Raw genomic sequence first — 11,588 nt, 5'->3', positions numbered from 1 at the left:
AATGTGCTACCATATACTCCCGGATCGTATGTTGGATGTAATCATGCACTCTACTAACATGACAAGGTGGTGGTGAATTGGTCTTTTTAATCATGATAGCATCGCTGTGGATCAATGATCGGCAGCGTTGAATCTCCCCAGATCAAATCACCCCTTTTTCGGCCAGTCTTCTTCCATTCCCATGGTTTTTTGGGGGGGAGGGGGGGGGGAGATGGACGGAGGGGAGTGAACAACAGGGGAAATAATCTTGAGTAAAAAAATAGCTGACAGTGAATTTAAAAAAAAAAGCAAAAGTATTTCAACTTGTGAAAGTTGGAGGAGCTGACATTTTGATCTTAGCAAACTTTCTCTCAAATACTAAAATGATTTTTTTTGCCTTTGAGAAAGACTCTGCTAGGATACAGACATCAGCCCCTCTAAATTTCAGGTCAATCCAGTCAGTGGGCAGGGTACAGCAGGTTTTGCTTCTTGTAAAATTTGTTCAACCTACACAGATCCACATGTGTAATTTCCGTATTGTATAGTTTATGCAAATGCTCCCCAGTCAAAACAAGACGAAGAAAGAAAACCCGTGATCAAATCTGGCTTGTATCTGTATGTGGACACAAAAAGCGTTAGCATTGTCTAAGACCGCGCACAGCTGATATTAATTTTGTATGCATGCGTGGACAGACACAGCCAACGCGAGAAAGAAGAGAGAGAGAAAAACATAAGACATTTCACACTTGATAAGGCCCCAAGGAAATGCAGACAGACAGCGCAGCTTTCAACTTCAGCTATTTTCGTCTGGCGGCCTCCCTGACGTCACTGAGCCTGTCAATTTCGGCCGTTCCAAACAGCCCCGCATGTCAACACGTTGTGTTTAGTAATGGAACTTGGATTACATGAACTTGAATTACGCGCAGAGCCAGACTGGCCCGTAAACATTTGGGGGAAAAAATTAAGCTGTAACATGGGCCACCTTGCATATGATGATTCTTTCTTTTTTTAGAGGTGGTAGATAACGTGGCTTTGTTCCAAATGTTGAAGTAATGTCACGAACTGAAAGATTGGATAGGAGGAAGCTCAGGGAGATTTGAACAAAGATGATATGGGAAAGCTTCAAATCTTAAGTAATTACTTTTTCTCCCAGCTCAGCAAATTGAAATTAGACCAGCGACATATTAAAAATGAAGTGTATAAAATATTCTTGGGTTGTCCTTCTTCAGTAAATTCTACAAATGAATGGATTAAACAAAATATCTCATTGATAGCATTCCTTCCATCCCATAAATCAAGTGAGTCAATTTTTGACAGCGAGTTTTTTTTTTGTATGTTGGGCACACACTAAGCAAGACATTGCCTAGTCGTAAGCTCAGCACAATCAGGCATGTTCTAAATCAAATATTTGTTGGAAGGGGCGAAGGATGAAGTTTCATTCAATTGGGGATTCACAATTTCTTTTAAGGCAGGAAAGATTACAAAAAAATTAATCCTTTGGAAATTCTCAAAAAAAGGGGGCCCATTGTCAAGCAATTTAAGTTTTAGCAATTGAAGAAGTTAGGTCGTTCCAATCACTAAGGCATTGGCAGCAGCTTTTTCAATTAGTTGAAGAAATATGCTTGGCACACAATAAAAACAGCAACGTTCTCTCTAATTGGGAGATGAGGGCGCCAGACAAATTTGTTTGAGGCCTAAAATAACTTGTCCCCTAAAAAGAAGACAACAAGCAGATAATTCAAGAAAAATGTTGAACAGGAAATAAGAAAGAACAAGGGCAAGGGCAGACTTCTTTTGCCACACGGAAATAAGACTCTAGACAACTACATGTAGGTCTCTTGAAAAACATATGGAAGGATGGACACATACAAATTGTTGACAGTCAAAAGGTTGGCCCAACTAATCATAACCAGTATGCAGCCTGTTTCAACTTTGTGAAGGTGAAAACGTTTAGAATAACATGGGCGTAAACAAACAACCTCAGGCAAGTTACAACCACCTGTCAAGCTATAAAAGGGACAATGTCACTGAGCTGCACAACTGAAAGAAAACATTTTGGCAAATTGCTGTTTAACTCAGGGAAAATCATCCGAGAAGCTACCCCAACCCCAAGTGTAACAATTCTGTTGGTCAACCTTTTTGCTATTAGTAAATTTTGTCTGTGCTCAGCCAGTTTTGGGTGTTCTTTTAAAAATAATTTCCCCTATAATCACTTTTATCGCAACTATATGCCAAAAGGTTGTATACACAGGGACAATGTATCATTATTAGTTGTGCATATAGCTCTACTTTAGCAGGCACGGCAACTATTGTTGAGACTAAACGATACTAATGTATAGCATGTTTACATGTATTTATTTACGTCGCGTTTGTCACGTACGCCTGTTGCTTGCACATAAAGTGCAACCTCGGGGCAAGGTAATGATGTCATGAGCTCATAACCAAATAAGGTGGCGAAGTTGACATGATAATGAGAATATGCAAATATTGGAACTTTCAACCAATAGGGAGCCTTCATAAACCTGGGCCGTCAGCAGTGAATCAAAGTTTGTATTCACCCATCACTTTGTCACAGCCATTGTTCAGAGGTGATGAGCTGTTACTTACGGGAATAATTAAAGGCATTTTATGATCACATGCCACTTAAGGCAAAATTATTTCACCAAGATAAAAACCCATGCAGAATGGGTCTCCAACTTCACAGCAAACTCCTTATTCTTGGTCTCATCAAAAATTCTCCATGACGGCAAAAGAAGAAAAGAGGAATGCCAGGTCAACCGTGGTTGACCTTTAAATCTCGCAAAAAACAAACTCCGGAATAATGTGTGGGACATAGCCAGCCTATTATCGCACTCCCATCGCCAGCTCTAAGCTGTCTTAAAGCCCTCTACACTTGATCTTATCTACGGCTTGAGCCATGGCCACGAGCAAAAACAGAAACGTGGAAGGAGACAGAAAAAGAAAGATGGTTACGGGAAAGGTAAGGAGAAAAAGGAAGGAAAAAAAACATGGTGTGAAGAGCTTAGAGTGTTAAACTAATCTAATCTGCAGTTAGCATAGACACAAACATCCACGCCTGCCGTATAGAAACATCTTCCACCAGAGGGGTTGTTATCGTGTTTCCACATCGGGCAACAGTCTCTGCGTACGGAGGACGTGCATGGCGTACGCGAGGACACCGGTGTAGCGCTGAGAAACTAATAATGAATCCTGCAATGGATTGTGGGTAATAGAGAGTGGCTTCATTGGATAGATCACAGAGATAGGTGGATATTATCAGCACTCGTCGGGTAAAGATGTCTAATAGGTTTATTGCCAGAGTTGTATGGCCAAGATGGAATTTCCATGCAGGAAAATGAATGGAAAGTGCCTTACTTAACTTTTTGGTTTCCGTTGGTTTTCACAAATGCTCACTTTCTTAACAGGATTACATAAAAGCAACAGAAATTCTTTAAGATACGAGGACCGTTCTGAAGTACATTCTTATTAAAATCAAATTTATCACAAACTTGCTGTCTTTGTCAATAAGATTGAATTAGTTTTTTCTCCCTTATATTTAACCCAAATCAAACCAATATAGAGAATTACGGAATCTGAAGTAAAACAGCAGTGAACTTTCAAAAACTGTCATTTTCATATACGACCAGCTTTTCTTAGAAAAAAAACCACATGAATTCCACACTCAAAGTGAAAATTTACTTGGAATGTAAAGAAAACAGCAATTCTACTCACTCCATTGCTCAAAAGACATCTAAGATGAGAAAATAAATAGTCTTGAGCCACATCTGGTTTTCTTTCTCATTACAAATGACACTGATGACAAAGAGTGGCATTCAAACAAACACAAATGAATAATTAAAAGGAAAAAATACAGCGCCATAAATGCCTGCGCAGATATGAGTAATCGTCATGGAGACACCGAGGCATTGATCAGTTTTTTACCTGGATCAGAAAGTCAATAAATGCGTCTGCACCTCACGTCCGCGCTGCTGGACCATACGCATATAGTCTACCCCACCATCGGTCTCGGCCTAAACGTAAATAATTACAAGTTCAATCAGCGACGAGGAGAATCAGCAACAGCTAACAAAATAACAAAAACAGCGTGCGCTAATTGCTGGCTGCGAATGCGCTGAGTTTAATCGACAACCCATCTCCCCGGTTTCCTAAATACTCATGTGCTCAGTTTAGTCTGGCAGCTAAAAATATAAATCCATCCCCCTTTCTTAAAACAACACTGCAATCTGCGTTAATGCAGAGCAGAACCACGGTCTATGTAAACATTGACAATATAATTACAAAGCCAGAAATTGCTACCTTTCTTTCTTTCCTTTTATTGGCTGGCCTAAACCAGCAGGGGGCCGTTATTCCAAGGCGATAAGCTCATGATTGTTTAGTGTGTATTAGTCATAAGGCCAAGGCCATTTTGCACCCGTCCAAAGCCAAGGCCAAGGTTTTTTCGCTCCCCGTGTCGTCTCTGCAATTTTGATGAAGAGCAATTTGGTGAGAGGGCACACGGCTTGACGGCCTAGACCAGATGGGTGATTACCGGCGGATGAAATGGAACCGATGTCAACTCAGGAAGTACAAATTGGTGGTAACATCTTCTCCTGAATGAATTCCTAATTGTTGTCAATTTGGATGATCGTGCAGTAGCAAAATTGATAAATAACAAAAAAATGAAAAGAATTCTTGTTGTCATTTTCATTTTTTTGCTGGATCACTAAACATTTAATGAAATGTTTTCCAGCTTAACACACTACAATGATTCGACATTACCCAACATCATCCCATTAAATTTAAGTCTTATGAAGAAAACATTCATATTTATGAATATAGATGCAAAAAAAACGTTCATATTTATGAATATAGATGCACCAGTGTGCCAATTCTGCTTCCCGACATCCATATCAGGCATGGAGGGAGGCTGAATTTCCACACACCTGTTGTATTAATTGAGCAACAGCCAAATTAGAGTGTGTTTAATGACTTCAACACTGCCCTCTGTTGACAAATGGCAGTCAAAATCAGCTTGACGAGGCATGTAAGGCATAGGCCTATATATTAACTCATGAACAAGGATTTTAAAAATATAATTGTCAACATATTTGGATAAGATCAAATAAAAATTCTGAATATTCTGAAAATTAAAAATGTTGAATATTGAATTTGATGAAGAAGCTGATCTGTGGTGGCATTTTAAATCCCATGTGTCTTCAATTATCTGCAAGCGCTTTTTTACAAGATATTCAAAGATTCCTATTTATTGTTCTGATGGGTAGGTTTTAAAAAAAAAGGGAGATAAGGCCAAAAAATAAAATAAGTCGGTCTCTGGTCAGCGCGCGCGTCGATTTTAATCATGCGCGTCAACCTTTTTTTTTCTCCAAAATGTTCCGCGGTAGCTCCAACAGACCTCTATTGCCGCACCTCCTCATTTTTTTTTTTACCAAAGAGCACAAAGGAATGGGAAATTGCACCAAGGCAAATGATCGAGGGCAACAAAGCAAATTATGGAGGACACCAATGTACATGAGGACACAAAAAAGCGAAATAGTACCCCACCTTGTCTGTACAATCCAAGCTTAAAAAAAAAAAAAAAAGAAAGAAAGAAAAAAAAAAGCCGCGTCGCCGCATCAATTCCGGAACTTTGGCCTGACCAGAGACCAAGTATTTTTTCTTTTTGGCCTAACTAATACTGAAGAAGTCTCTAAAATGTTTGGTTGAATATTTTAAAAGGATTTTCTACACATTTGCAAAGATGGGTGTGTGATGGAACCAGCCCTAATTATGCCCAAGCTACCGGTATTCTACTCAATCCTGCAACCTCCCATCTGGTGATCATAAAATGCTGGAAATTAATTTGTATAACCCTCCTAAAAGAGATAAGTAGTCATGGGAATGATTCCCTGCTTCCAACATTATGGACCCCCCCCCCCCCCCCTCTTTCTTAAGAAGTAATCATCTCAACACTCGAAGTTCACTTTACAACCCTTCTGTAAGGGATAAGTAGTCTTAGAAATGAGCTAATGGTATTAAACCCCCTCCACCATGTTTGCTCTCAGAAATGTAATAGCGCCAAAACCGCTCTGCATTTGTCTCAACAAACAATCTTGTTCAAATTTATTGAAAAAATTGCGCCTGTATTGTTTCCGTGTCTGAGTGAGAGAGTGACTACATATGGGCATGTTAGGTTGCACAAGTGGCCTATATCTGTACCCCTTATTGACATTTCCCAGAAAAAAAATGGAATGGCCCACATCCGTTGGAAACGATCACTCGGATATTTTTCGACTTATTTGCAGCTTTAAGGAGATGTGCATTATGCAGTATAATTCCTCTGCAATTTACAGGATTGGCCAATTTTTTTCGTATGCGTACCATGTCAACAGAGACCACTGTACATATTTATATAGGACATTCAGTACTTTAACAGCGTTTTGTATTACAACGCTGATATTTTCAAAAAAGGATTGCTATTAGGAAGGTCTTCAGATATCACTTACAAAAAAATCATTAAAAAATTGTAGATAGCTTAAAGTGATATTCAGCAAGATATCCCCTAAAAGGTCAAGCAACTTTTGCTATTCATGATACTACTGTTTTCTATTTTTAACTCCTCTCGATTGACTGGGTTCAGCAACAACAGCAATAGCGACCCAGTTCAGCTGTGTTTCCATTAGGGCCGGCTGACCCAGCACAGGGTATACCGATACTAAATGAGTCTGAGGCCGTGCTCAGTAATCAGCTTTGACAAATGTAATTGCGGTATGGATGAGACCCATTACCAGGGAAAGGGTCGGAAAAGCTTCTTTTTTTTTTGTAAAGAAGATCGGGTGCCGAACAAAGGGAGGCAGCGGTGCGTGCCGCTCACACACCATGGAGGATATGTGTGCAAGGTGACATCAAAGAATCTAAAAGATCTGCCACACGCAATCGCAGATAAACCTGTGAACAAGTTGACTTCTTGTATCTTATCTAGGTCATTCATTGAAATCTCTAAGAAACCTTAAAGCTAGAGTCCATCATTTGCAGCCATCCAAAAAGTAACTGGCGTAATTATTGCTGAAAAACAACCTTGGTTGAAAGATAGTAAGGGAACTAAACTCCCTGTGAAATTATTCTTTCTGGGAAGTTGTCATTTTGAAGTAATCAACGAAAGAAGGTATTTCCAACCATGGGCGTCGCGAGGGGGGGGCAAGGGGGGGCACTTGCCCCCCCCTGGAAAAGCAAAAAAAAAAAAAAAAAAAAGGAAGAAAAAGAAAAGAAAAAAAGAAAAGAAAAAAAAAGAGGCGCGAAGACAAAGTGGTGTAAATTTAATGAGTTGGGGGGGGGGGGTAAAATGTCCCTGCCCCCCCCCTAAAACTGATAAATCGAGAATGTGTTGAGAAATACAAGCATTTTTTGGCCAAAATTTTTTTTGCCCCCCTCTAGAAAAAATCCTGGCGACGCCCATGTTTCCAACGGTGATTCTTAAGAAGCACCGTAGGAAAATTTACATTAGTAGTTCGTTTTGTTATTCAGCGCAGCGCGCACAAGTATTGGAACGACGCACATGCGCGCGCGGTTGTTATAATTCGTCGGATCAGTGCACGACGTCGCGTATAGCTGCAATTCAAAACAATTCAAAACATGATTTAGTAATTTTTGATTTGAAATTGAGATCTTAGAATGCTGTTTTTCTCGGAATGTACAGCTGAAGCTTAGCTGACACTTCATCAGGTTAGTTGCTCAGTATCCTTCATTAGATTTTGAACTCTCTTGTTGCTTCAAACGAACAAAATGCACAAATTACAAATGATGGACTATAGCTTTAAAGGCATGGTGGCATGCAGACAGTGGACATTTCCTTTGAAGATGCTGTCTACTGATTTTTTCTTTGAATTTTAATCTGCTCAAGAGGTTTCTTCATCATCAGATTACCCCTTTAAGGTAAGGATCTGATATGCAGGAAATTGTTTTGAATTTCTGTGAAATTTTAAATAATGTTCCCCTCCAACAACAGGGGTGGCTACATAGAATAGGGGTTCCCCCAACTGGACTACCCACGTCTGAAAAGCATTTGGCATTCTACATGTATTTATATTTGTGTTGTTCCCACTGATTCAACTGAATGTCAGAAAATTGTTGACTTGTTTTCTATCATTTTGTTCTGCTTACTCGTTACACCACGGACATCAGATTCGAGCCAGCCAGCCAATCCCGAAATCTTGGTGGTCGAGTGGTAAGACGTCTGCACTAGAAAGCAGGAGGTTGTAAGTTTGAGTCCCACCCAAGTGATGTTTTTTTTAAAAACTTTCACTCGGTAGGTAACACACTCAGTATATACAGTGTTTATACGTCGGTGAAGGGCAAAACCTACTATTGATTTACATCACCCCGACGCAATTTCCATCTTAAGAATTGCTTACTCGTTGTTCACCATCAATATATACTTCAACTAAATCTTCATATTTTGACAATATAATGGGTGTCCTGCATGTAAAATCCTGAAACCAAGACTGTTCTTCAGGAGTGACATAACTTTAAAGGTGCATAGCATCATTTGCTTTCAGTGCATTTTTTGTTCGTTTGAAGCAGCAGAATTGCTCCAAATCTTAAGAAGCTTGCAAACCTGTGGAAGTGTTTAGCTCCATGGCAACTACACATTTTAACAAAACAGAGAAAACATTTGCCCACTTCCAGGTCTCATAACTGGATTTTTTTAAACCGCCCTCAATGATTGATTTCTTCTTAACAATGCCATTCCAGGCAGAATAGTTTCACAGGGTATGTTGGTACCATCCCTATCCTCACTTTGAGAAAGATTTCTCTCACTAAATCAGTAGGTCTGTTTCCAGGGTTTTACAAATGTTCCCACATGGTTGAATAGTGCGTTTGACCTTCACCAATGTTATTTGTTCCGAAGTGAGAAAAAGAATCTAAAGGCTAACTCAGACCTACTGCACACTAAACCCTAATATGCAACAATTCCATCAAATACATTTTTGGGGGAAACTGGAGAGATATGAATTTTATTAAGGCAAACCCATCTCTCAAATTTGCATTTCCCCAACGTTAAAATTTGATAGAATTTGAGTGGTTTCTTTTTACTTGGGAGATATAAACTTTAAACACGAAGCCCAATTTTAAAATTTAAATCTCTCTGATGTAAAAACATATTTATCAACATTCAGAAGTGATGTTGTTTAGCTGACAGGTAGAACAACTATTAGACCAAGATAACAACTAGAAAATCACACCTCAGGCATATGATGCAAACAAGTTGTAAGCCCAACAGCTATACTCAATTGCATCAAAGCGAACAAAATGTATTTTGTATTACAAACCAACCATCTCCCCTCCAGGATACCAATTTATAGTAACGGACCAAGCAGCTCAATCACATCGGCTGCTTTCAATGCATGACCAAAACATTCTTAACAACAAAGACTATTTGTTGATGAAGTGTTGCAAATTCTGACCAATTCCCAATCTCTGAAATGTTGACCTTTTCAAAGAAGCTCACAAAATCAACACAAAGCAGACACAACAGGGAAATTAAGACACATCGGGGAACTGAGGAACAGATTGGACTTGTTATTATGGAAGGAACTCTGGATTACATTACACCATCGGAAATAAAACGGCACAAACAACAAAGCCTGAAATAGCAACAGGCAAGTGTGTAACAAGACAAGTACTCAAGTTAGAGGTGTATTTATCGAGTCGTCACATGTGTAACAAGACACGATTAAAGTCATCACAAGTCCCAAAAAGTCATCCAGTCTCACGTTAAGTAACAAGCTATTCAAGTTTAAAGGGACATTATGTCCTCGAATGTGCCCGATTGGGCTACAAAACGCATTTTAAACGACATGATGTTAATTGGAAAGAGCGTTTAAAAGTAGGATGTAAAGTCCACACATTAAGGGGGTACTTAATTATGCATGGAGCACATCAAAACTTCTGACTGAAGTGCGTGCAATCTGGCAATGGAAACTTACCCCAGGAATAATTCTGTTTCGCCTGGATCAAATTTGAGGAAGAGATTAATGAATTCAACACCACGCCCACCAACAAATATTCGTTCTCTTTAAAAATTAAAAAGGAAAGAATGGGTAGAAATGTAATAAATGGACTATCATCTTGACTTACGGGCCTGCTGAATTCCAAGGAGAAATTCAAACCTGTGTAAGGAAGCTACTTGTTATTTGCTTATGTGAACTTTACCCATCTTCTAAGTTGTATTCCGAACAGGTTGCGTTGGCTTAAAACCACAAACAACATCCTCCAGAGTTACTGAGAAGTGTAAGAGTGCTCCTCCCTTGAGTACTGACTAAAGGTGTGCAGTGAGGAGAGACAAGCATACAAAGAAGGGGTGCAGGGTAAGTTGACAAAGGAAGTAGCTGATGGGTGAAGGGGGAAGATCATCAACACTCACTGAGGAGAAGCTTGACAGGATCTCTGTTTACCGCTTCCTGATTCTTTTGGTATGTTTGTTTTTTACTTAGTTTTCTTCAAATTGTCCCTGTATGTCTATAAATGTCACTGCATCAAAGAAAACAAAATGAATTTTTATTTCAAGAAAGTTTACTATATTCTATGAAATATCCCCTTGCATGGCAAGGGGCTATGATATGTGAGCAGATTTGGCGATTAATTATGCAAAACAAGACTGTGTCTTGACCTCGAGATTCTGACCATTCAGCGGGCGTTTCTCTCGGGTCTTAGGTAACCCCGTTGTTGTATTACAAAAATATGGCAGCCAAATTGACCAATCAACAGCTTAGTCCACATTTCTGATTGAAATGACGTCACAATTTCTATATTGACTCCGATTGGCTGGCGCAGGGTCGCATGAAATTTGCACATTTGCTCACATATATCAGACGTTGGTTACGGAAAGGGCTCTGTTGGACAATGGGTGATACTCAGACTATTACCCCACGGCTTATTAGGAAGCCCTCTACCAATATAATGATCCATTCTCATATTAGAACAGGAAGCTGCTTCATTGAAAACTCTTGTACTTTTCTATGCTCTTCCAATTTGGAGTGGCATCACCTGATGAAAAATGTCTTTTTGAGGCAGAGGCTAGAAAGCCTACCAGGGGTATCATCCAATTCTTTTGCAAGTTTTCTCTACAATTTTTTTTCTCCCAAAAGCCCCACTGACACTCCTGATGGGGACAGGTGCATAGGACCACACTTGCACCACGAAGGCACCACGGCATTAAGTAGCTCCATACACCTTATCCTCAATCCATAACACACAACACGTCTTCCCAAATTGGTGCAAGCAATCTTCCCAACGGTGATCTTTAGCTTCATGCATAACATGGTTGAAGGAATACCAGACGAGAGGAAAACTAAACGCCAAAGGACATTTTGTGAATCCGGCTCTCAGCTCCCTTGGGACCACATTTCAGTTTCTTCATTTTTCTTTTACGGTTGCTTGGTCCACAGAAACATGTCTCGCTCTAATTACCAGTGTACATTTGCCTGACATCGTCTTCGCCTCGGTGAGTTTTGTCATCCGCTGTATACATTTGCGATCACATATCCAGCATTAGTATTCATAGATTGTGCAGCAAATTGTGGAAAGTACATCATTACTGTGGATAACTGGGG

This window comes from Patiria miniata, unplaced genomic scaffold (genome assembly GCF_015706575.1).
Source record: "Patiria miniata isolate m_02_andy unplaced genomic scaffold, ASM1570657v1 HiC_scaffold_3, whole genome shotgun sequence".
NCBI classification, from domain to species: Eukaryota; Metazoa; Echinodermata; class Asteroidea; order Valvatida; family Asterinidae; genus Patiria; species Patiria miniata.
The sequence above is the reverse complement of the archived record's forward strand: the minus strand, read 5'-3'. Positions refer to the sequence as shown.